Source organism: Pinus tabuliformis, chromosome 5_1 (genome assembly GCF_031772625.1).
Source record: "Pinus tabuliformis cultivar Carrire ecotype Pingquan chromosome 5_1, CPIR1, whole genome shotgun sequence".
NCBI lineage: Eukaryota > Viridiplantae > Streptophyta > Pinopsida > Pinales > Pinaceae > Pinus > Pinus tabuliformis.
In genome coordinates, this window is record NC_142305.1 from 652276890 (window position 1) to 652300660 (window position 23771).

Genomic DNA, 23771 nt, shown 5'->3' on the forward strand with positions numbered 1-23771 from the left:
AGCGACCTATGGGCAGACCCGATAGGGGAATGAAGTGTATTAAAGGACTTTTGAAGTCTGACATATAATGTTTTTTGCAGAATTTCCCTGTTTTATGCATATTTCTCTGTGTTGATTAAAAAAAACGGCCGCATTTGGGAATCCGACAGATTTCAATGGACCCAAGCACTCTTACATTGCGGAATCGGTGGCCACCTCCCCTTCAAGCGTTATGCCATTCTTGGGAAACGTTGTAAGAGGGATTCGAGTGGACAGAGGCCCGAGAGACAAAAGAACGAGGAGATGAAACGAACAGATAGCCCAGAATGGCTTTAAAAGCCACAGACAAAGAGTAAACAGACAAGCAGTGTTGCAAGCAAGTGTGAGATAGAGTGAGGACAGAGATTCAGAGCTGTGAGGGAGTCTGTGTACTTAGAGGAAGCTTGATGGATTCAAGTGAAGCTCTTGTAATTGCATCTGTTGTGTGTGAGACTCAAACTGAGCTCACTATTGTAAAAACTCTATTTGAAGACTTAATAGAGAGGCCACCACTGAAGGCTGGACCAAGAGATGTAGCCCAGGAGTCTTGGGTGAACTCCTTATTAAATCTGTTGTGTTTTTATGTGTTTGTCTATTATAGTCTTTAACTACTTCAAGTCTATGTATTTCGTAATCTGATCGATCCATTGCACAAAATAACATAGGCACATCTATGCACATAAGTCTGTAGTACCTTATTATTGTCTAAGATCTCATTATCAGATCATTTCTTGCCCTTATTAGAGACATGTAGTTTGGGTTCCAGGGCCACTTAGACGTTTACTGCGTCGAGTTTCTCGTGTTGTCGTTTGCTATCATGAGCATCATCATGCTTAGCTGTTCTAGTTTCTAGGACCACATTTTTTTATTTTTCGTGTCAACATATTCATAAAATAAAAGGGCACGAGGCCTCATGTCCTTGAATGACATATTTTGTAGACACAATTTTATACAATCTCTATTTTTTAAAAATACTACTTTTGCCTACTGTTTATCTTGATCAATGTATGAATGAATATTGTTTTTAATTTACAAATGTTGCAAATGTCTATTTAACACATGATTTGCCAATGCTTCTGTCAACGTCTTTAAATATCTTAGAATGTGTTGATATTCGATATAATCAAATTGTCTTTCCATAAGACGGACCAGTAAAAACACTCTTAACATTGTTGGACTTCCTACTGTATAGACACCATATAAATGTAATACCACGAGCTGCGAATATAACCTAACGATCAAATGTCGGATACCAAATGTGATGGCATCAACTAATAGCTCAATGACTACACTATATTCTGCTATGTTATTTGTTGTTTGACCGAGACATATTCCATGAATAGAGACTAGCTCATCACTGGGTGAATAGATAACCTAGGATGCGGAAGATAAATTCTGAGTACTACGACTAGCGTCATTAGCAGAGCCATTGTAAGTATGAGGGAACATCAACATATGCAAATCAAGTGAAAAATAAGATAAGTAGGAGAAGTAGTAGAAAGTGCGAAAAACATTAACTATCACACATACCTAAAAAACGGTAAATCATGTACAAATATCCACCAAAATTTTTATGCATAGTATTTCTTTAGGTAAAGACCATTTATGGGCTTTCCCAAAGGAATACCATCGTAATCAACCAGCTCATAGCCTCCTTTAGCTAATACGTGTTTTAGAATGTAAGGGTCATGCCACATGGGTACGAAATTTCCTGCGTCTAACTTGTCATGAGCTTGAACATAAAACAAGACTAGGTCACCTTCAGAATATGAACGAGGGCTAATGTTTTGATCGAATTGAGATTTGACATGTTTTTTGTGAGCTTCGCTATCCAGTATGACATCGCGACAATTTTCATCTAAATGTGCTAAATGTACAAAATGTTCTTCGTCTGCAAAGGTAGCATGGAGTAATTCGATAGCTAGTTTCAGGAATGGGATTTCACATTCAATGGGTAACACTGCTTCCAAACCATAAACAAGTTGGAAAGGAGTAAAACCCATCGATGTTTTTGCAATAGTACGGTAAGCCCATAGTGCTGAAAAGAGCATGGAATGCCAATTTCCTTTATGAATACCAACTATCTGTTTAATCATATTGGTTAAAACTTTATTGACGACTTCGACCTGACCATTAGCTTGTGGATAGTAAGGAGTAGAGATATCATGGCGTAGGCCGAGCTGTGCGGATAGTTCAACCATCATAAAGTTATGAAAATGACTACCATGGTCTGTAACAATAGCTTGTGGGACACCAAACCGAGCAATCACATGATTGAAAATGAAAACTGTTGCAGTTTCGTCGTCGTCTCTATATGTAGGCATCACCTCAACCCATTTCGTAAAGTAATCGACTGCAAGGATAATATACCCATGCCCCACCCCTGATTGAGTGAGGGTTATAAGTGATGAAATCGATGCCCCATTTGGCAAAAGTACTGACAGCTATGATAGGGTGAAGAGGAGTTGGAGGTGCTCGCATTCGATCATAAATTTGGAAATTATGACATTTGTGGACTGCATTAATGCAACCTTTAAATATTGAAGGCAAAAAATAACCAGCACGTAATATCTTTTGGGCAGTAGCATACCCAGACATATGACCACCACATGCTCCAGAGTGGCAGTCATTTAATGTTTTTTCGGCCTCTTGGAGAGTCAAACAACGTCGGAATATAGAATCGGTACCGCGACGGTAAAGAGTGTCACCAATAATATTGTATTGTTGGGATTGGTATCGGATTCGATGACAATCAATTTTGGATAACTCGGGCCTAAAATTTTGTGTTTGGAGATATATAATGATATCTCCATACCACAAATCTGACATACTAATAAGAAAGAGAGATTCGTCAACAAAATAATCTTCTGCTACAATTTCTATATCAGTATGAGGAAAGTCACACAATAGTTCGGCGAAAACAAAAGATTTCTTTGATTTAGATTTTTCAAATTCCAAATCAAACTCTTGTAATATAACGATCCACTAGGAGTACTTGACCCCTAGCAATTGTTTAGTGAGAATATATATCATAGGGTTGCAATCTGAAATAACAATTGTTTTTCGAAGAAGTATATAGTGATGAAATTGTTGAACAACTTGGACAGTTGCCAAGGTTAGCTTCTCCACATGTGTGTATTTAATCTTGGTTTCAGTGAGATTTCTACTCAAATAATAAATCACATTTTCGTTGCTAGAATCATCCTCTTAGACTAACACCATGCCAATAGTGGCATTGGATGCGACTAAGTACAGAAAGTAATCTCAATGATAATCAAGTGGATGCAGTAACGGTGCATTGGTGAGTGCATGTTTTAATGCATCAAAATCTTTATCGACAAGCTCATCCCAAAAGAAAGGAATGCCCTTTTTCAACAGTCGAGTAAAACCTTGGGTTAGTTCGGCATAATTGTGGATGAATCTACGCAAAAGGTTTGCTTTCACTTGCGAACTTTGGAGTTGTGTAAGGCTAGAAGGAGCAAGCAAATTTAGAATTGCCTCCACCTTAAGGGGGTCAACACGAATGCCTTCTTTCAAAACAATGAAACCTATAAGCCGACCTGATTATAGACAAAAGACACATCGGTTCGGATTCAAGCAAATGTTGTAATGCCTGCACCTAATGAAAATTGCTTTTAAGTGCAATGGGTGATCTTGCCTTTTCATTGAATGAATTGACAAGTCATCTAAATAGGGCTGAACAATATGCTTGATATCATGGAATGCATAAGACATTGCTCGCTGAAAAGTTGCGCCAGCATTTTTCAGGCCAAATGGGAGTTTGCAATAAGCAAAAGTTCCCCATGGGCATATAAACACGGTTTTGTACTGATCGACAAGGAGTATGTTTATCTGATTGTAGCCAAAAAATCCATCCATAAAAGAAAAAATTTCATTCCTGACACAATCATCGACAATTTGGTCGATATACGGAGTTGGATAATTGTCCTTAGGACAAGCTTTATTAATATCTCTGTAATCAACACATACTCGAATAGTTCCTTGTTTTTTATTAACGGGTACAATGTTTGATACCCAATCAATCAAAGGAACGGGGTAAATGAATTCTCATTTCAACAATTTTTCGACCTCAGTTTTGATAGCGGCAACTTTTCATGGATGTATAGGATGTAATCGTTGCCTAACAGGTTTTGCATCCAGATAAGTTTTTATTTCATGTACAACTATGCTAGGGTCGATTCTTGGCATTTCTTCATATGACCAGGCAAAGATGTCACAGAATTCCTGAAATAGGGCTTTATAAGTTTGAATCTCTTCTAAAGAACAAGAAGCCCCTATATGATATTTCCAGTTATCTCGGGTTTCATTGAGATATCTATGGGTATCGTTGCTTATATGTTCCCTAAATTTTGTTTAGAATTGGAAGAAAGGGTAGATATTGGACATTGAGGATCACTAAGAGTCTCAAATGAAAACATAGATGAGAAATTATTCTCAATTTTGTCAAAGGATGGCAAGAAGGTTGAACGATGATGAGTATCGTTCCATGGCATTTCGTCCAAGGTCATAACTTCCATAATCCCTTCATCAGTTAAGAAATTTGTGTTAAAAGGATCAAGCACAGAGATTGTTTCCAAGCATGACATATGAGAATATTCATAAATAATCGTATTCATTTGATTGTTTTCAGATGTTCATGAGTTGGAAAAGGACTGAATTAGCTCATAAGCTAACTCAAAAAGGCTACGAGGCATTTCACTTCCATATAAGACTATTTATGACTCTGAAGTTACTTTCCATGGATCTCCAGATTCGAAAGTAATTGATGTAATCAAATTAATTTGGGCATAATTATGAGGGAAATTGGGTGGAGGGAATGTGAAAGTTCCCATCAAATATTAGTCTTTGAGAAGACCAACACCAACTTCTTCAAATGGAGTCATTGATTTTCCAACAAAAGGCACACTACCAATGGAATTAGGGTCTGAGGTATAGTAGGATAATTGTTCTACCTTCACAATTCTCCCTTTGTGAAGAAACATGATCATCCTAAAATATGACGAGACTACTACCGACATGGCATAAGTCTAGCTCCAACCAAGCAAAAGTTTATAGTCAAGTTGAGCATCAACAACCTCAACGTCTATTGCAATCATTTTACCCTCTAATTCGATTGGTAAATCATTTAAAAGACCATACGAGCGAAAACCTCTTCCATCAAAGGCTTTCAAAGTTGTGGGAGATTGATTGATTATTGGAGAGCCTAAAGATTTCCAACAAGCAATGGACATAATACATGTCGATGCTCCTTCGTCAATCACTGTTCGAAAAACTCGTCGAGTTTTGACATGAACTGGTATCTGAAAAGCCAGTTGGTGCGAGAGACGTGGGACATGATTTTCGAGATCGAAAACAATCAAATTGGAGTCATGAGGATCTACTGCTCTTATGGATGATAATAATAACTTCCTTTGTGTTGGACAAGTCTGTGGCATTTTAAGAGCCGACATTGTCAAAGGTGACATAGCCAAATCTTCGATGATGTTATAGTTATGAACAACCCTAGCATGAGGGTTAAATGTTGAATTTCGAAGCATACCCTTAAGAGGCGGACAAATTATCATATCAAGGTTTGTTTTTTCAATATGTAACGGTTCAAAAGGAGGAGGAGTTGATCCAGGTCCGGGTGTGAAGAAGGACCCTTCCAAGACCTTTTACTTTCGTGATGTGTTAAAATTGATTTTTAAAAGAACATTAACGAATACATATGCATGTGGAAAAGAAGAGGAACATAGCAATCATCAGCACATGAAAACATAAGCGTTGATAACGGAGTTTGTCTAGGAGGGACTACATCTCCGGGCCCCGGGGTCAAGATGGTGTAGGCTGCTGCATTAAGTGTTGTCAATAATGGTGATGTACACAAGAGATGATGTCGCGATCATACAAGGAAAAATTCCCTCACGCAGGAGTGGCTCTAAGAGATGTTCCACAACTAGAACTCTCAATCAAAAGACTCCTATCAGTATGATACAAAAACATGCATGATGAACATCCCACCAACATGGCACAAAAGGGATGTCAAAACAAAACATGCATGACGAAAAGAAGAGTACCCCAACAACATACAACAAGGGATCTCAAAACATAACATGAAGAGTTGTGACAGCAAGTACATCACATAGAAGATTCCACATCAAATCAAGCAAGGAATCATGACAACATGTAATAAACAAGATCCTGCATCAACATCAATCAAGTTTATGTGTAGTAGAATGCAGAAAGAAGAAGTACATGAACACATCATATACCTCACAACCAAGGGCCATCTGAAGAAGTGGATGTCACACTGTTGAAGCTGCTCGGACCATCGATCGTATGAAGATGGCTGCTCGCACATGAATGTGGACATTTGCACTGGCACTTAGAAAAGTGGCTAGAAGAAGAAATAAGATAATAAGAAATCTAAAGACACCATCAGATTTTTGGCATTGAGTAGTGCTGAATCGACTGTCCAAAATCCGAATTCTGAGAAGCTGAGAATTCTGGGCTCAAGGAATCTTTTAGATTCCCCCGGGATTCCTTAAAGATTATGCTCCATGGATGGACTGCAAATCTGCAACTCAGATGGTGAATCTCATCTCAGCATTGTGATCCCTACAGAAAATCATGAAAAAAAAGTATAAACTTGACTATCTTCTGAAATGTCAAAATTTTACCTCCTTGGGAAAATTTCATGGCTCATGGTTTCGCTCCCTGTTTTTGTTGAAATCATGGTTCCACGTGCATTCTGGAAATGACCAAAAAATGTAGAACTCTGATGAAGAAACGAACAACACCATTGTGTTCGTGGCGACGAGAGGTGTAAAATCCATATAAAATTTGTCAATTTCTGACAAAGTGAAAATTTTGCCCTCCTGCAAAATTCATGGTTCCTGCATTAAAATATTAATTAACTGCCTCGAAAAGCGTGCCCGTATTCTGCCTCCTCGAACTCTGTGCAGAGGTAAAAACTCTGCGTTTATAAAGAAGGACTTCGGCAGATTTACCAAGGTGATTGGTTAGGAGGATTGGTAAAAATCGCTGGTTAATAGGGAGGAGGTCGAGCGGTCAAACCTCACCCCTCTCAAAATAATATATCACAATTTATTTAAAATCTGAAATGATACATTAATGGGGGTCGGGTCTGCATTGGGTGGCTCACCCCCCCTTAAACCCCGTCGTTACTACATTATCAGCGCATTAAAATTGGCGATCGGCCTTGGAAATCGGCGCTTAACATGGGCGCTGGCGACGTTATCGGCGCGATTTACGTGGTTTTGCTGATATCTATATCGGTGACATTCCTAATCGGCGATCAGAATGGCGGTTGGTGTAATAATCAACGTGATATATGGTGGCTTCACCAATATTCATATCGGCAATTAGCGCGGTGTCGGCACATTGCAATCGGCGACATATGTATCGGGTTGGGGTGGTAGGGTGTGGGCCGAGTCCACCGCTGGTGGCCCGCTCGCCCGTATATATATATATATATATATATATATATATATATATATATATATATATATATATATATATATATATATGCGAAGGTTGTGGAGAAGGGTTCGACGGGGGTTATGGCCGCCGATCCCGAAACCATATTTGACTTGTTTTTTGGTTGCGATTGCGATTTGGGCCAGTGGGAGGTTGTGGCCCGTCGACCTTATAATAATTATTATTTTCATATAGTTATATTAATAACTATATTTTAAAACAAATTTTGTTATATGGTTATTTACTAACCATTTTCCATAAAAATTATTTTTGTCTCTTATGCAGGTTTAGGAGACCATTGAAAAAAAGGCCAAGTGTCAATGCTTGATGGGCTGCCATGTGGGTCCCACCTGCTTACTGGGATGCCATGTGGCACACTGTGGGCCCCTCTTTTCCCCTATCATATCAAACTTTGAAGAGCTCTATCTTTCGCATACGAGCTCGGTTTGACGAGCTGTTCACACCTTCGCGATCACGACGACGAGATACTTAACATGAACCTGTTTCAAACATAATCCAAACACTTTGATTTTTTAGCCATCTTTGTCCTGTGTGTCTCTCTGGAGCCACCTGGATCAGGAGTAGATGTGGAAGTTTGACCAACTAGGCTGGAGTCATCTCCATATTCAATGAGACTCTTTGATGTGTAATCTTTGGATCTCGTCGCTGCAATAACTTTGGAAGACATCATCATGATATCTGCTAATGCGGATGAGGAGGATTGGTCATGAGAAACCATTTTGTTGTCTTGGGGAGGAAAGGGGTCCTTCAAAACAGCAAGAGTGGGTGAACCTTTGACAAATTTAGAAACTTCGGCAGGATGTGGGCACTCCTTGGTGTAATGATCTTCATCAGAAATGAGGCAAGGATAATGAGGCTTCTTCTTTTCATCAAATGGTTCATTCTTGTTTGATTTCTCCTTAGAACGAGTGTCTTGTTTAGCTTTCCATTTTCCGTTTTTTTTATTTCTGGATTGCTTACCCCTGTCGGTAGATGATTTTACAATGTTAATTTCTGAAGTAATTTTGGGAGAAGGATCTTCTTTAGGTGAATCAGATAGAGTCGAAATATGAGTTTTCTTAGAATTTTTCTTTTTATTCTTATATTTTTGGCTCACATAACCAATCATACCATCAGCAACATGTGATCTTGTAAGGGCTGGATTAGTTTGACCAGGGCGGGGTAAATCTGGGATCTTTTCATACAAAGTACCGGACTGAGTATAAACAAGATCAAGGTATTGAGCACGAGCAATTACTTGCTCCTCAGTTACAACACCTCCTTTGGCAACATCTTCAATTATTACTAGTAAAAGAGATTTTATGAACCATTCGACCAAAATCTGGTCTGGAATGTAAACTTTAACCAGGCGACGTCTTCGTCTCCATTCATGAATGTGATTTGAGATATGGGTTGACGTTGACTGCTTTAAAGAAGTTAAAAGTTCAGTTCCATTATCATATCGAATGGGCAACTGAAAATGGGTCAAAAAAGTTGTAGCAAGGGCGTTAAATGTATTGAAGGAAGCGTGTGACAATTCTACATACCATTTGGTTGCCGAACCAGTTAAGGTTCATTGAAAAAGTTGTAATCTAATAGAATCATCGATTAATGAGTTGGACGTGCACCAAAGATGATAGGTCATAACATGGTTTGATGGATCTTCGCCCGACTTACCTTCAAACTTAGGAATGTCATTGGGCAACTTAGTAGGAATGGCTGGCCAAAATGGTAAATAAAGAAGAGGATCATTAGTTAACCGAGAGAGGTCAAGCAAATCCAAAGTTGCAATGAAAGGAAACTGGCGGTTAGGATCCTGAGATGGATACTGATAACCCTAAGGGATGAGTCTTGTACCGGGAGGAGGATACCCAGGATATCCTGGAATAGCCTGAGCAGTTGGAATCTGCATACCTCCTGGATATCCAGGATGAGCCATACCGTATTGTGGTTGCATAGGTACTTGAAACGTATGACCTGGGTATGGTTGATTCTGAAACGAAAGACTCTGACCCATTTGACCTTGAATGAACTGTCCTTGAAAGGGTTGATTTTGCAAAGGTTGACCTTGGAGAAATTGAGTTTGAAAAGGTGGACCTTGAACAAACTGACTGTTAACACCCAGGTTGTTCCCTTTGACTCCCAAGGGAATACGGCCGGGGTAACCACTAACCAATCTTTGGATTACAGCTCCTAGCCAAACTGTAATCAGAGAGGGCTCTCTCTTTATGATTTGTCTCTGTTCTGATAGTATTTTAGACTAGGTATGATGTTCAGGGTTTTGGTTTTATGTTTTGGTTGAGGGATGTCTTCTGTACCTAAGGTGGAAACTTTCAGATAATTCTAGTCCATTGGGCAATGGAGTCTTTGGTTACTGGTTGTTTGAGAGGTAGATTGAGATTGTTGAAACTGCAGGGCCTTTTGAATATCTCATGAAACAAACTTGATATTATAATGATGAAGTGTGTTTAACCAGTGAAAAGCAATTAAGAATTTTCCACTAAGCTTGGTTGTGAGAAAGAGATGTATTGTAAAGGAGCAGATTTGAATTCCTAAAACAATAATCACTGTGACAGATACAGTGTAGAGGTGCAGCAATTAAGAATTACACCTTTATGACCATAACTGAGAGAAACGTTTATAATAGCATAGATTGAATTCAGGGTATTCTATGAATAAATCTTGGAATTAGTCTTTTTCTCTGCCATTAATTGTGAGATCTAGAACATGGATGAGTTATGAGAAAATAACAGAAGCAACATAACGAAAGTTTAAGGAAACTTATTGAGCCATGAAAACACGCAGGAATCCTGTAGCACACAGCAATCGCATCACAACCCCTCAGACAACACAGACTTTGGAAATTCCATCGGCCTTTGTATTAAACTCTGAAAATTTACAGCAAAAGAACTCTTGAAGAGAAATCAACAACAACCCCCGCAAACTTATGCGAGGGGGAATATATACAAACGCTCATACAAAATATCTGAAGCGTTGAGTCATCTGAGAAATGAATACGTTCACCAACTTTTCAAGATAGTAGATAAGAAAGTTATTACATCCTTGAATACCAAATAAATGCTCTTTATATCTGTCAGGAGATACTTTGACCTTTGGAGGCCACTGAGTCGGTCTGAACGTTCTGCTTTAATGCTGGAAATGTGCCTTTATGGCTGTCGTGCTGTAGCTTCTCGGCCCTGTTACCTGTTAGCTGTCAATCTTGCTTTGTTGGCCGAATATGATCTGCTGAGTTGGCTCAGCCCTTCCCTTTTCGTGCATGCTGATTTTACTAAGTTTTCCTGTGCATGACCACTTATGAATTTGAACAAAAAAACTTGATTTACAGGCTCTAGCTTACAATATCAGCTGTATCATTTTGGTCCAGTATTCCTGTGTGGGCAATTGATGTCTTAGAATTGCCTCTAAAGTCTCATCTGCCTCTGTGTATTTATAGAAGCTTGGAGGCACTTCAAACAGATGTTTAATTTCATTCATTATAAAGAATAAATTCTCTACCCTGTTGTAGAGACTTTGTCCTGTAGCTGGCCCTGTTTCCTCTGAGGTGCTGGGCCTTTCAGTGATCTGATTTGTGGCGAATGTGTTGACCCTCTTGGCATACTGCTCATGTGTAAGTAGCCTTCCTGCGCTGTTCAATAAGCCTGTGTTTTATTTCTGCTGTAAAGGAATTATCAGGTTCAAAAGGCAGTTTGCAGGTACTTGCAAATGTGGCCAAGCTATGAGCATGAAGATTGTGGGTCCTAGCAATTTTGGTGATTTGGAATTCAGTGAAGGAGTTTAGTATTTCAGCAGCAGCAGACCTATAAGACCTCAGTCTTTTGTCATTAGTGACAAAATTTCCCTTTACTTGTTGGATGATTAAATCTGAATCACCCATGATTGAAACCTTTGTGGCTTGTAAGGATTTTACTAGTTTGAGGCCTAGTAAAAGAGCTTCATATTCCGCCATATTGTTAGTGCATCTGAAATTTAGTCTATAGGCTCGCCCTTCTGCATGATTGTTTTGTTTATTATGTATCCAAACTCCAGCTCCTGCCCCTAATTTGTTTACTGACCCATCAAATTCAAGGAACCACAGAATATCTTGTTCTAGGGGAGACTTAATGATCTGTTCATGAGCTGGAATTGTAAGTTGAAGTTCTGGTTTCTCTTCTGGGACAGTCTCATCACTTGATTGAATCAGCTTGAGTTCTAGAGTAGCAGCTGTGTTTAATGGTTGCTTAACCATTGTTTCTGGGGTAGCAGTGTATTCATTAGTGTTTTGCTCTTGTTTGAGTGTCTTGGTTTCAACATCATTATTTATAAGACCTGTATTATCATTGAAGAGAATGTATGAGTCTATGTCTGAATGGACAGCATATATGGGAAAATTTTGGGGCTTTTCTTCACTGCTGACCATGTATTTCATTAGTGTTTCTCTGTATAGTCTCTTTGGTTGCCCAAAAACAGAGATGGTGGCATATGACATGTCTAACTGCAGGGAACCTTGGAGTTTAGCTCCCCATGATCTTGACAACAGCATTCCATACTTGGGTGGGATATCAGCAACTACAACATCCATCAGGATTGTCTTATTGGGGTATTGGACAAGTGATACACAGAGATCTTTTATCAGGCCCAAGCACTTGACCTGGCTGGAGTCAAAGGAGAATAGGTCCTTATATGGTCTTGTAATATCCAGATTTAGTCTTTCCATGACTGATTTGGGCATTAGGTTGTGAGAGGCACCTGAGTCAAACATTGCATTGTGTAATATCTTATCATGAACATGTAAACTGACATAAAAAGGTAAAATCCCTGTGGCTGCTGTTTTTCCATCAACTTCTGGACCGAACAGCAATTCTGGGGTATCATCCAACACATTGACATCATCTTTGTTGTTAGTAAGTTGAAGGGACTTCTTGATTTGTTGTTTATAAATGTCATGCTTGGCTAGTTCTGAAAGAGGAATAGCTACCTTCAATTTACCAATTTCAGTTTCTAGGTCAAAGGGTTTTTCAGATTGGGTCCTTTGGTTGTGGATGACAGTTCTTTCCTTGTTCACTAACTCTTCTTCTTGATTCTTATCTTGATCTTGAGGCTTGTCCTTTTTGCTCATCTCTTGAGGAGCGACACTTGGGTTAGGGTGCAAGGATGATGTAGCCATGGGCTGCTGTTTTGAAGAAAATGGTTCAGTGACTTCTTCAATGGTTACTTCCTTTGCTAGTGATTCCGTTGTGTCATTTGGCTCTGTGACTATGGCTCTTTTGGGCTGCTCTTTATCCTTTATCTTTTCAAGCTGTGTTACATTTACAGTTCTACTCCTTAACTTGTATTGTTTATGGACTTCATAAATAGCTGTGTCATAGCCTTGTTTAAAGTCAAATGACTCACCTGATTTGGTTTGGAACAGCTTGATTTCATCATCCTCATGATCTTCTTGTGTTAAAAAGACTTGACTTTCACCATCCAAACCCATTAAATTAATGTGGGGATCTTCATTGGGTTCATTTGATGTGGAAGTCTCAGCATAATTCTCTTGGAAAGGGGGTCTTATGTCTGGGTCAGAACTGGCCTTGCCAACGTTTGGATTTTGAGTTCTCCTAAAATTTGGATTCCTAGGAAGGTTGTTTTGTGGTGCTTCCCATGATGACTTTCTCTCAACTGATTCCACTCTATCACCCAATCTCTTCATACCAGTGAGTATTGCATCCAGTTTTTGATCAAAGGCTGAGGGTTCTTCTTTGAAGGTGGTTCTCTTTTCCAACCTTGCTCTGTTTCTTTTGGCAATCAGGTTAGCTTCCACTATGACAACAACCTTTTGGGCATCTGCAAGGGTTTCAGGAGCTCTCTCCTTCAACTGATAGGCCATATCAGGGTCAAAACCATCAGGAAATTTGTACAAGGCCAAATCAGGAGGAGGTCTTAAATTTTGTGGGATTGCGTTATATACATTGTTGAATCTTGCACAATACTCCAGAACGGTCTCTTGAGGACCTCGTTTGATAGTATCATACTCACCAAGTATGTGCAAGGGATCTTTCTTCTTCTCCCATCTGTTAGTAAAGGCTTGATAAAGCTCATCAGGAGTAGTAATGGAATTTGCATTCAGGGATCTAAACCAAGTTCTTACATCCCCAGTCAGACTTTGAACAAACATCCTCATTCTCACACTGTCATCATCTATTTCATAGGTCTCAAAATGATCTTGCATCCTTTTGGCATGCTGAATAGCTGTGAAGGGGCCAGTGGAGTCAAAATATGAGATCTTAGATTGGTAGTCTTGGGGTAGAGCTGCAGCATTAGCAAGTAACTGCAAGGGTGCATACCTATTGGCCATATTTGCAGGGTTTATGGGATTGACAGGGATAAACGGGATAACGGGGACGATGGGTACTACAGGGTTGATGGGACCGGTAGAAACTAGAGTGTTGGTCAAGGGACTATGTGCAGTGGATGAAGGTGTGAAAGGAGGGCTTTGAGATGTAGATGGTGAACTAGGGGAAACAGGGGTAGACCTAAATAGAACTTTGATAGGAGTTGGAACTGGTTCAGGGTGAGCTGTCTCAGGACTCAAATCACTAGGATTTTCCTGCTTTTGCTGCTTCCTAACGATTTTGGGGATTGTATTAGGATTTTCAAAAACAGCTGGTGGATTTGGGTCAGGATTTGACCTAGTGTGTCTGGTTTCCCTTTTAGGAGCCAGCTTCTGAACTTGTTTTTGTTATTTTAGGGAATTTTAGAACTGTTTCAAGGGACCGCTCAAGTTTTTAGAACCACTGTCTATGAACAGACAACAGTTGAAAAATAAGATGTCCCCAGTGGAGTCGCCAATTATGTTAACACCCAGGTTGTTCCCTTTGACTCCCAAGGGAATACGGCCGGGGTAACCACTAACCAATCTTTGGATTACAGCTCCTAGCCAAACTGTAATCAGAGAGGGCTCTCTCTTTATGATTTGTCTCTGTTCTGATAGTATTTTAGACTAGCTATGATGTTCAGGGTTTTGGTTTTATGTTTTGGTTGAGGGATGTCTTCTGTACCTAAGGTGGAAACTTTCAGATAATTCTAGTCCATTGGGCAATGGAGTCTTTGGTTACTGGTTGTTTGAGAGGTAGATTGAGATTGCTGAAACTGCAGGGCCTTTTGAATATCTCATGAAACAAACTTGATATTATAATGATGAAGTGTGTTTAACCAGTGAAAAGCAATTAAGAATTTTCCACTAAGCTTGGTTGTGAGAAAGAGATGTATTGTAAAGGAGCAGATTTGAATTCCTAAAACAATAATCACTGTGAAAGATACAGTGTAGAGGTGCAGCAATTAAGAATTACACCTTTATGACCATAACTGAGAGAAACATTTATAATAGCATAGATTGAATTCAGGGTATTCTATGAATAAATCCTGGAATTAGTCTTTTTCTCTGCCATTAATTGTGAGATCTAGAACATGGATGAGTTATGAGAAAATAACAGAAGCAACATAACGAAAGTTTAAGGAAACTTATTGAGCCATGAAAACACGCAGGAATCCTGTAGCACACAGCAATCGCATTACAACCCCTCAGACAACACAGACTTTGGAAATTCCATCGGCCTTTGTATTAAACTCTGAAAATTTACAGCAAAGAACTCTTGAAGAGAAATCAACAACAACCCCCGCAAACTTATGCGAGGGGGAATATATACAAACGCTCATACAAAATATCTGAAGCGTTGAGTCATCTGAGAAATGAATACGTTCACCAACTTTTCAAGATAGTAGATAAGAAAGTTATTACATCCTTGAATACCAAATAAATGCTCTTTATATCTGTCAGGAGATACTTTGACCTTTGGAGGCCACTGAGTCGGTCTGAACGTTCTGCTTTAATGCTGGAAATGTGCCTTTATGGCTGTCGTGCTGTAGCTTCTCGGCCCTGTTACCTGTTAGCTGTCAATCTTGCTTTGTTGGCCGAATATGATCTGCTGAGTTGGCTCAGCCCTTCCCTTTTCGTGCATGCTGATTTTACTAAGTTTTCCTGTGCATGACCACTTATGAATTTGAACAAAAAAACTTGATTTACAGGCTCTGGCTTACAATATCAGCTGTATCATTTTGGTCCAGTATTCCTGTGTGGGCAATTGATGTCTCAGAATTGCCTCTAAAGTCTCATCTGCCTCTGTGTATTTATAGAAGTTTGGAGGCACTTCAAACAGATGTTTAATTTCATTCATTATAAAGAATAAATTCTCTACCCTGTTGTAGAGACTTTGTCCTGTAGCTGGCCCTGTTTCCTCTGAGGTGCTGGGCCTTTCAGTGATCTGATTTGTGGCGAATGTGTTGACCCTCTTGGCATACTGCTCATGTGTAAGTAGCCTTCCTGCGCTGTTCAGTAAGCCAGGGAGACCTCTGTTTTGCAATGCCACAAATTTGTCCATGAATCTATTGACCTCGGTCTGCATATCCTGGGTCCTTCTCTCTAGTGTCTGCACTAGGCTTCTCAGTGTTAGGACCCTCTTTATCAACAAAATAGTCTCAGTGCTGTTGGAGATTCCCATAGTTGCTAACTGAGCACTTGTTCTATTATTAAGCACATTGATCATCCTGTTGGCAACTTCAGGCATATTGCCTAGAGAGGCCCTTGATCTCTGGATTTCTCTGTGTGCTTTTCCTATGAGCTCTATTTGCTCATGAATTGTCTCAATGTATTGCCATTGATCAGTTATGGATTGGCCAATGTTGGCCCATAGGACTGTCTTGAGCTCAGCTGTCACTTTATCAAGTGTGAGCTCCTTCTCCAGCTCTTTTATCTTATCTTTAAGGGCCTTTATTTCCCTGCCCTTTTCTGCTACAGTCTGCTTGGATTTGTCATATCTTTCGTTCAACTTGACCAAATTTTCCCTGGCCTCTTTTAATTCTGCCATTTGGGCTTCCAGGGCTTGGATTTCATTCTTGAGCTTCTGCATATCCAGGCTTGGAGCCTGCTCTGTTGTTGGCGCTGGTGCTGATGTAGAAGGTGCTGCCTGGTCTGTTTGCTGAGTGGGAGGAGCAGTAGTTTGAGGAGGCTCCTCAAGATTAATTATTTCTGGAGGAGGCTGAGATGTTTGACCTCCTTCCTTTTGCTGTAATGCTGCTTGTAATGCTGCCTGTGCAGCCTCTGATTCTCCCAGCTTCTCTTGTGTTTGGATCAGCTGTTTATATAAAGACACTAGCAAAGCTGAGGCATCTTGATCATGTCTTTGCTGGGCAACTTCATCTGTTTGAGGGTGAATTGTTGCTGGAATTTTGATCTTTCTCCTCAAAGCTGCCATGTCTGCATCCCTCAATTTCAATATTTCTTGTATGCCCTTGATGTCCTTGGGATCATGCCCAATCTCTATGATTATATCTTCTAAGGACCTGATCCTATTGTCCTTTGCTTGAGAGGATGCTCTCTCCAACTCCAGTTGAGCAGTTGTATTATTTAGGCTATTTACTAGCCTATAATTATCCAATGTCTTGTCTGCCAAGGAGGCATACACCATCTCACCCGTTTGCTTATGTAATTCGATTTTGTCCATTGGGTGGATGTCCTTGGCAAGGACCTCAAGATTGGTCCTTAAGTAGTCTGAGGGGGACTGTGGTTGCAATGTAGTTGGCATGAAGTGACTCATGATCATCTTGCCCTCATTGACATCATATGCGGACATGAGTCTTTGCTGGTTAGTAGGAGCCATCTTCAACAAATGATTATATAGTTGTATTTTTATTGGCTCACTTCTCCTCTTTATGTCAATGAACTGCTGTTTGATGCCCAGTTCACCTTCTCTTTGGTGGCTTGAGGAGCTGACTTCTCCTCCCACTGTTCTGTCTTGTCCCTGTTGAAAGGAACTTGCAGATGCTTCTCTACTAGGTGGGCCCATGCCCAGAGATTGTCCTATTGGCATTTCCTCCTCTGATAGGGGATTTATTCTATGCCTTTTCTCCCCGATTGGTGGATTCTGTGAGGGGAGTTTCTCTGTCCCTCTTTCTACTTATATCCTCCTTTTGTGGGGTTTGGAGGACTGAGGCTTCAGTGGTTGTTTCTTGCCTGGGAGGTACAGTGTCCTGAGCCTGCTGCTCAGTGGAAATTGGGGCCCCAGTTGCCTTTTCTTGCTGTAAGGGCTGCTCTTTCTCTTGCTGCCCCTGTTCTTGCTGTTGTACTTGCTGCTGCACCTCCTCATGAGGTGGCTGTTCTGGTTCCATTTCCTTTTCCTTGCCTTTGGTAGAGATTTGCCCAGTAGCTTTGGCTTTTTGCTGATCTGCTGTGGAGGAAGAGGCAGCTGCTCCCTCTTGACTGCTTGGAAGATTGAACACCTGTGGACAAAGTTCTAGGTCAGCCATCTTTTTCAGATTTCTTAGAGCTCTCTGATTTAACTCTTCTTGTGTGAGAGGCTCCTCTAAGGTTCCCCTCCTCCATTTCACTTGATTTGCATACTTTTCTATATGAGGAATCCTTACATGATCATAACCAGACAACCTATACTTGACCCTTCTTAAAGTTATGAAGTGATTGGGGTCATAAGGTTTCCAAAGGAAACTGGTTTGCAGGCCAAGGGATTCTAACATTCTATTTGCTTCTCGCCAACCTTCCTCCCTCTGGTTATAGATAAAGTGGCCTAATTGGTTCCTGACCTTGAGCTGTGCTTTCTTGCCTCTGCCTGAAAAGTGTAGCACATCAGCATTTCCAAATTGCCTGAAGTATTCCAGGGCAAATAGTCTCATGGGCACATATTTGGGCAATCTGTATGGGGGCAGCTCACACCCATATATCCTTATAACTGTGTGGTTCTGGTAGAAGTACCAGTCCCCAATGCTGTATAATTTAGACAACTGAAGTATCCTTTGCATATCATCAGTTAGTCTTGGAGGAGGCGAGCTCATCAACAGAGACATGGCTGGGTGGATGAAGAGATCTATGAACTCACAGTAAGTATATGGAGAGTGAGCTCTGTGATGGAAGACAGAGGACCAATAAACCACTGACCTTGGATTGCCTTGGGCATCCTCTCTTTTCACAACAAAAGAAAACTTTTCATATTGATAATATAGGATTAAGTGGTAGATGTAAGAGGTGTATCTGAACACCCTTTCTCTTGACAAGTTCATCAATTGCTCATGTATTTTGTCTGATATGTAGGTGGCATAGTCATAGCAGATAGGAGACTTGCCAGGAGCAAACATAAGCATCATCACCAGCACAGTTTCATCAATATGTTCAATTGAATTATAGCCTAAAATGGGACTAATCATATCTGCAAGGTCTCTGCCCAGTTGGTTGAGATATACATGACAAATGGGAGGGTTCTTCACAGCGTCAGAGTCAATGTACAGCTGATTGAGTTTGGTGACCTGAGCATCTGTCAATCTAGCTCCTTGGTTTATCAAGTCTATCAGTGATAAAGGAACTAGCTTCTTCTGAGTCCTGAAGTGCAGCATCTCTTTGATAGCTTCAGGGGTGATATAGAAAACGACTGAGCCTGAAGGGTCAAGCACAGCCCTCTGAGTAGGGTCATAACATTCGGCACATAGGTGAATGAGGTCAGGGAACTGTTTGACCTGAGGGAGCTTAAAAATAGGGAGAAAGGAGTCCCATATGCCCAGTACATCTGTTCCACTCTCATGTTTAGCCTTTAACTCATTCAATAAGTGGATGTGAAACTTGCTGTGCATCAGCATTTCTTCTGAGATTTGATAGTCCAGGTCTGCTAGGGGTTGCCACTCCAATTCTCTCTGAGGGGCATTTAATGGAGCAATGTTTAATGCTACAGGAGCTACTGGTGGATCCATGATTTCCTTTTAAGATTCTATAGTTTATGGACTAGTGTTACTGTGCAGAGCAACACCAAAAGGTTTTCTTTGAACAGAAGGTGAAGTACTCAGGAACAGAGGACAAAAGGTGAATTGCAGCAATTGAAATACTGCTTAAAACATGAATAAGGCAAATGTCTGGCCTTAATCTCTCTTTTACAGCAAATTTGGTATAGTTTGGGTTACCAGTTCACGATTGCGCGAACAGAATGCAGTTTTTATAGAAACTCAGGAAAACGAGGCTTAGCTGGTGAATTTCGACGTTGTAGGTGCAAATGAGGACCAGGCACAGGGGATTTGCTGGTGAATTATATGTTTCTCAGTGTTTTAAGCTTTCTTATGGCAATTCACAGACGAAACAGGTGCAGGAAGGATTCACTGGGATAAATACCTGGTATACAGAGAACAATGGTCACGAATGCAGGTGGAAATGGCGCGCCAGCGGTCTTCAGGTTGAATTCAGCAGGTTGGCGAAGCCTCGGACGTGAAATTCATGCAGAGGATACAACAACGTTTTTTGCAAAAAGTGCAAAAAACGCGACATTTCGGCCAAAATATGGTTTTTTCGGGACTTTGGCGCTTTTTTTGGATGACGTCAGCATGACGTCATCAGGTGGGGTCAAAGTCGGATGACGTCAGCATGACGTCATGGGGTGACGTGGCGGCATACAAGAGGTCCACGGGGATGATGAGGTGGCGGACAGGTGGGGTCAACTGGCGGACGGGGCGCTGACACGGCGGTGACGTAGGCAGGTGACGCAGGCAGGGCGGATCAACCAAAACCAGGAGTGGTTAGCGGTTTCATATCGCACCGCTTATGATACGGAGGCGGAAATGTCAGATGTACCTCCGATACGCTGTGGGGGTGACGCATGGCAGAGGCCTGACGTCACCCTCTGACAGATATCGGAGGGTATCTTTCGGACGTCGGGGCCGGTCCGATATGCACGAGGGCCGTCGGATCAAAAGGGCCCGATCCGACGGTCGACGGATTGCTGAGGTGGCCGAACGATACGGACGGAGGGCGGGAATAAAATAATATTTTGTTCGAGATCTGTGCCCGGCGGGGACTTTGGAAATTTGGCGGATTTCCATGGTTTTCAATGTTTTTTATAAAAAATGCGCATAGCGCCAAACTTTGGGTAAACGGGAAAAAGTGGGTTTTTATATGTTTTTTGCAAATGAAGCGGGTTAGGGGTGAAAAGGGGTTTTTTCACAAGGTTTCTTAGCAAATGAAGGGCTTAATGGGTCAAATGGCTTCAGAAGGGGAAAAAGGGGTAAGGTTTAGGGTTCTCAAACTGACCGGATGTCAATTTGATCCCTGACAGTGAAAACATGGCTATAATGCCAAGGGGAGGGATATTTATACAATGCTTGGGGTTTATACACCATAGTGTTATAATAGTAGGGAAAGGGTAACATAGGGGATTTAGATAATAGAAGTTAGGGGTTAATATGGATGGAAAAGGTGAATGAGGAGTGATATCACTAAGTTTATTTGAAAATCACTTAGTTTAGGGAGTAGATCAAAATGAAAAGAATTTTAGACAAGAAATGTGGCTTTTAAAGGAATAAGAACCACTATAAAACCTCAAATTCTTCCATGAACACAACTGATGAAGGGATGTTAGTAATGAAGGTGAAAAAGGGGGAAAAGGAAGTTAGTCATGCTTCTTTGCTTTGCTGCAACATGATGGAGAAGAAGACCTTCTCAATCCATTGATTTTCCTTTGTGAATAGGTTAGCACACATCCAATTATAAGGAATGACACTTCTGCAACCCCATCTGCCTACCCATCTACTTGCCTAGCATTTTTTGTTTCTTCTTGGAGGGTGCATTTAGACTTGCAGACCCTTATTTGCCTTTTCTTTTCTCTTGGCTTTTTCTTTTGATTTTCTATCTAGAACTACCCTTATTGCTTCCAAGGTCCCAGATTAAGCAGTTGGGAACCTTAATTCTCTACCTAAGCTACTGGTTTGCCAAGATTAAACAGTTTGGACAGACTTCTTTCTCTATTCTACAGCAGAAAATTGAAACATGGCATGATCCAGATTAGGTTGTTGGACCATCCATCAAAATTGAGTCCACATCGAGCTATATACACACATTGTCTTCTCTTGGAAATATGGGATCTTTGCATCATCAAAGCAGAGCATATTTGGAACTTTCTTTGCCAATCATGAAATATGAAACCTATTGGTATAGGTAGCTAACACTGACTATGGGGTTGACCTTGGAAGGTTGCTCTTGAAACAGAACTTGCATATATGGGATGTTAGGTTGTACAAAAGGTATTTCATGCATTGACGAAATTGTAGGAATAGATTGAACACCAGATACCTGAGGTAAAGACTGAACAAGGGGTTGCATAGTTACTTGTGATGTAAGTGGGACAGTCACTTGCAATACTCCTGGAATGGGAGGTTGAGGCGAACTTGAACCTAGGTTCTGAACAGTTTTTAGTACAACAGACTATACCAAGGTTTAAGGAGCACTCAGGACATGATGTTGGAGTGGTTGGTGGCTAGGTGTTGATGGATTAACCTAGACAGACGGTTGGACTTGAAAAGGCATACCTTGAAAAGGTAATTGTTGTATAGGTTGTCCAATAGGTTGAACATGTTGATACACAAGCACTTGAGGAGCAATTGAAATTGAATGTTGATTTAACGAAGGGTTCCAAATTGTATTCATTAGAGGGTAAGGCATTGCAATGACGGGTTAAGGCATAACAGGTTGACCAAAACTGGTTTGAGGCATTTGAGCATAATTAAGATAATTTCTAGCATGGGGTTGCCCCCCAACTGTAGGGTAAGATCCACCTACCTCTGAGTGGAGGATACGTTGGTTTCCCCTTAGGCGGGTAATAACCACCTATTGGATTGATTTGAGGATTACCAACATTACCATAAATCATATTAATAAATTGTTCAGATGTCAAACCTTCATGGGTAGGATTAATTACACCAATTGACATGTTTGAAGATGAATTTGAGGAAGAAGCTCTTGAATAAGCTCCAGCAAGAGAGTGATATCCAGGCAGTAGAAAACCACCATATAATGTTGACTCCGGAGAAGTAGAAAACATAGATGTATCTAATGAGGTACTTTTAGAAGTCATCATAGACTAGTCAAAACCTAGTATGGTAGAGTAAGGAGTCGTGTATCGCAGAATCCCTTGTCCTAAAAATTTAAAGGGTGTGAAATACCAAGGGTCGGGGTGAAGAGATCTAAACAAAAGCTCCAAGATATCTGATGGTTCACTAGTAGAAACTATTGGTTCTTCCTCTTCGTCTGAAACAAGTTCTTCAATGCTAATGAGACTGGGAGGGAGACTATCAGCAATAACAAGTTTCACATGAGGTGAATGTGGAGGATCTAGAATATGTACCGTATCAGGCATATAAGTCTCGGGTTCAAAAATATCGGACTCAGGTTCATCAATATCTGGTTCAAAAATGGGATTTGTATCTGAAAAGTCTCCAGTATCTGATTCAGTTTGAATGAGTTCAGTAATTTGTAAATCAGTTCCTTTTGAGTGTGATGTTAATCTCTGAGTTTAATCAAATTCAATTTTTGTCACTTCAAGGCCTAAAATAGTAGTTGTTTTTGGTTGATTAACTTCAGTTCCTTTTACATCAAAGTCTATAATAGTAGAATTTTCAGTTTCTGCTGCAGTCTAGGATCCCAATGATTTAGATTTCTCGGCTTTTATCTTTTCTAACTAACTCGGTGTATATTCAGGGGGGTCCTAGAATATCCTATGTGATTGTCTTGGTAATTCTGCCACAATGAAAAATTTTCAATTAATAAATTACACAATATATAAATTATACCTAAAGTCTCTAAAAAGTAAAAAAGAACAACACAAAGAGTAACACACGCTAAAAATCTAGGAGTTAAAACCATACAAAATGACTCTTCATAGAGATCAATACTTACTAGTTGGTGGTGAAATCCAACGTCTTAGTGACCAAGGTGATTTTTTTTTATAGAAATGAGCGTTTGGACCCAGTTACCCTGACAACCTGCATAATGAAGCAATCTGGTATAAGTAACTCTATTATAAACCATCTTGAGCAAAGATTACCCTCCAAAAAGTCCAAGTGAGTCTAGTCAATGTCTGTTCCAGGTACAACAGGACCTTCCCTCTACCGTCACCTTAGGTAGATCCCTAGGATTATAGTCACTAAGTTCACCAAATACAATAATTTTACCTGGGGGGACAGTCACAGATCAGACGTACACGCAAGGGCAAAGTAACAAGCTCAATCCCCTTGAAGGCTCCTCCACATGATCAATTGGAGGTTTACTTTCAAGTGACCCCAAGTACCTTTCAGTACCGTTGTAATACGTGCAAATCACTATATCTAGGCCGATGAAGTGGGTACGATCACTTCACCAAATTCGACATGATCTCGTGCTTAACTCATGTACAAGA

General features: G+C 40.4%; 1 pseudogene; it reads right to left on the reverse strand.

Annotated features, from left to right (window-relative positions):
• The window catches only part of LOC149166682 (uncharacterized), a 48000-nt pseudogene extending 24596 nt beyond the window's left edge, over window positions 1-23404 (reverse strand).
• Window positions 23405-23771: the final 367 nt, after the last annotated feature.